Here is a 4,206-nt window from a genome sequence, read left to right as displayed (position 1 = left end):
TATGCAGATTGACTGAGACAAATTTGATCATTTTTTCTTTCAATTTTGATGCCAAAAAAATATCGTATTTCATTTAGATCGGTCATTTGAAACTTATTCAAAAGATATGTTTAATTTAGACGTTCTTTCGGAATCACTAGTAGAAATTAATATATCGTCATATATATATACATATATATTTTTATGTATATCTCCTTCATCTAGAATATATATACATCTGTCTACTTCTAGACTCCGAAATCCAAAATTTTGTAGTGCACTTTCAAACATCTCAAACCAGCACCTTGCAGCTTGTTTTAGACCATAAATGGCTTTATTAAGTTTACATACTTTATTTTCATTATGATGGATTAAACCTTTTGGAATCTTCATATAAATTTCATCTTTTAGTGCTCCATTTAAAAAAGTTGTTTTGACATCCATCTGATGGGTCAATAAATTGATTCGAAAAAGCTAAAAGATATCTAAATCTAGAAATTCGTGCAACTGGTGCAAAAGTCTCATCATAATCCATCATATATTCTTGGGTGAATCCCCTGGCTACCAATCTTGCCTTATATTTAAGTAAATTACCATTTTCGTCTTGTTTTATACTAAAAACCCACTTGCAATCTACTATGTTTTTATCCTTAGGCATTTGCACTAAGCACCATGTATTATTTACAAAATGAGAATTTAGTTCGTCCTTAATGGCATCCTCCCACAAGGTTCTGTCTTCACGAGATTTAATCTTTTCATATGTATTGGGTATATCATTTAAACACATTTGGGTATTCATCAGACACTTTTCTAAAAATCTATAAGATAACTTTGGTTTATCTTTAATTCTCTCACTGCGTCTAATTTGTTCTTGATTTTTATTTTCTTTTATTTTATCACCAGTTTCACAGTCGCGATCGAACACTCGACGAGTGCAGAAGTGCCTGCGGATCGACAGCAAATTGTTCACAGTTTTAAGTCCCGTTACTTGTGCCCAGCCACTTCGCGTCGCGTGATCTTGTCGCGCGTTTTGATTGGCCCAGCCAACGTACCTAACGGTAGTTCGCACTAACACCATCGCACACCCGAGTGTGCGTGTTACCAGCGCAAAAAACCCAGTGCTCGAAGCAGCGGTATATTTGCAAAGCAGCAGCCACGTGCTGCCTGGCTCACCGGCTTACGGTGCCCAGCTTCCCCCCCCTCCTCACTCCTTATCAACTTTGGAGAAGATGGACTGGCAGGCCCCCCAGCGCACCCACAAGCTTGGAACAACACCACGCAAAAAGGCTCTGAGAACACGCAAGAGCAGCCCCAGCAGCGAGGGAAGCACCTCGCATACAGAGCCGGACGAGATAAAGCGAAAACCGGCAAAGAAAGCACAGGGAGAGGAGCTGGAAGAGAAGCCAAGCACTAGCGCAGCTCTGCGCAAGAAGCTCGCCAACAACGCCTTCGCTTTACTCTCGAGCGAAGAAGACGAGGACGACCAAGAGAGCTCTGATGACGAACCCGGACCTAAAGACGATTCCAAGCCCAAGACCCCCGAGAAACCAAAGCCCACCCCGAAGACCATCAAGCCACCTCCGATTTTTATCCCCGACGTGACCAACATCTCGGCACTCGTCAAGATGATCACGACTCTTGTAGGCCCGAAGAACAATTTTACCTACAAGACCGTGAATGGCAACAACGTACGTGTCATGATGCCGGACAAAGAGTCCTATACAGCTCTGCGTCTCCAACTTGTGGCCCAAAACAAGAGGCATCGGACTTTCCAGCCGAAAGATGAACGTGCATACAAGGTTGTCATCAAAGGACTCCACCACTCCACCGATCGTGAGGAAATCATTGAAGACCTTCGCAGTCAAGGGCACGCTGTTAGAGATCTGCACAATCCCATTGGCAGAAGAACTAAAGAACCGCTGGGAATATTCTTCGCCAACCTTGAGCCTTCCAGCAACAACAAAGACGTCTACCAAGTCAAGCGGATCTGCAGGTCGGTAGTAACCATTGAACCGCCGCAGAAGTTCAACGACGTGCCTCAATGCTTCAGGTGCCAAGGATTCGGTCATACACAGCGTTACTGCTTCCTGGAATACCGATGTGTAAAGTGTGGAGGCCCTCACGAATCGAGGGCATGTGAGAAGAGGGAGGACGACAAAGCGTGCTGCTTCCACTGCCAGGCGGACCATCCTGCGTCTTTCAAGGGATGCCCTGCATACAAAAGGGCCAAAGCACTCGCTGCTCCGAAAACAAGGCCCGTCGCTAATGCTAACAAGGCGCCGCCCGTGGCATCACCAAACGTCACCTCTGGCAGGAGCTACCGCGACGCCCTCAACGGAGTGCACGCAGCACCGCAGAATCCCACAACCCCAGTCCAAACCCAAACAGAAACCCCACACTCCGGTCAGATAGAAGCGATGTTCGCTCGCATGGAAGGAATGATGGAAAGGATGATGGAGCGCATGTTCACCCAGATGACACAGCTGGTGGCCACCATTCTCAACAGCAAGTCATGCAATTAAAGCTCCACCTAGTCGTCTGGAATGCGAACGGCCTGCAGAACAGCAAGGCCATAGTCGAGCACCATCTGAAGACCCACCAGATCGATATCCTACTCGTAGCCGAAACCCACTTCTCCCCCAGATCCCACTCATAGGGAACTTGGAATCCCACAAGTCGCTGATGAAATCTCCAGGCTCAGCGAGAGATACCTGAAAAGGCTCGAAAACCACCCTAACCACCTCGCCACCAACCTGTTAGACAATAGCCAAACAAGCAGACGTCTCATGAGGAGACACCCTCTCGATCTTCCACAACAATAGACAACAACATATAAAACCCGCCACAAATACATGTACAATAGTATCCCTTAAGCTAATGTTCCCCCGCAAAACCATTTAATTATTGTCCACTAGGACAGATTTTAAATAAACAAACGCACGCTACAAAAAAAAAAAAAAAAAAAAAAACAGTTTCAGCCACTGGATCGGTATTCTCGAGACAAGTGGAATTTTCATTTGGATTTTCATCAGACTTTGAATTTATAGATTCACAATTTTCCTGCAATGGAAAATTTGACTCTTCATTCTCTTCAATTAGAGAATCACTGTATTGGTCAAAAAATCATGTTTTTCCACAGATTCATTTTCATTTGAAGTCACCGATTTCATGTTTATTTCATCCACCACTACATCTCTAGCTGCCATAAATTTTTTCGAGTTCTCATTCCACAACTTATAGCCATTTGGCTCATATCCGACAAGTATAGTTTTGATCGATTTTTCGTCAAATTTTCGCTTTCGAACTTTATTTAGTGCATATACTGTCGAGCCAAATATCTTTAGATATTTCAATACTGGCTTCTTTTTATGCCACATCTCAAATGGTGTTTTTCTTATATTTTTTAAAGCTCTACTTGGGGACTTGCTGTCAAAACAGCTTCTCCCCAAAAACTTTTATTTAGTTTAGTACAGTTTATCATAGAGCGAGCTTTTCCCGTGATTTTTCTGATCATCCGCTCTGCAACACCATTTAGTTGTGGGGTATGAGGAACCGTTAAATGATAGGTGATACCTTTTTTCGACACAAAATTCACACATTTCATTTGAGAGATATTCTCTTCCATTTTCGATATATAGATTAACCATTTTTAAATTGAAATGAGAATGAGTGTATATGGATCAATAAATACTACATAGAAGTTTTTATTATCAATAGTTGAGGGCGTAATCGGACCGCATACATCCAAATGAATTACAAATAATGGGAGTTCAATATATTCTTTATTTTTGTGTTTTTCAAATTTTAGTCTTGATTGCTTTCCGTTAATACACGCCTCACGTAATTTACTACTATTTACTTGTACGTTTTTTATAAGTTCACTATCATCAAACAAGCCATCTCGTTTAATTTCTAAGAATTTTCCAACACTCTCCACCTCTCATGCCACAAGCGATACTCTGCATCATTTGATATTGCAGATGTATGTATATACTTTACTATTTAAAGTAAGTTTTACAGTCGGTACATTATACTCACATACTCCTTCAAATACCAAGTTAACGTTCTTGATTACTTTAATTCCATCCTTATTCCAGCATCTATCATCTTTTTTACGGATAGCAAAATGTGCGGGATTTCCTTACAATACAACACGTTGTGTAATGTAATGTTGCTTCCAGAATTGTTAAGTTTAACTTGAACTTTTGCAGTAGCATAAACGAATTC

General features: G+C 41.8%; 1 annotated feature.

The window, feature by feature from the left end:
* The first annotated feature begins 887 nt into the window (after nt 1–887).
* Nucleotides 888–2,930: a mobile genetic element.
* Nucleotides 2,931–4,206: the final 1,276 nt, after the last annotated feature.

This window comes from Drosophila melanogaster, chromosome Y, assembly GCF_000001215.4.
Source record: "Drosophila melanogaster chromosome Y".
In the NCBI taxonomy this organism is placed as follows: Eukaryota; Metazoa; Arthropoda; class Insecta; order Diptera; family Drosophilidae; genus Drosophila; species Drosophila melanogaster.
This window is presented reverse-complemented; position numbering and strand designations above follow the sequence as displayed.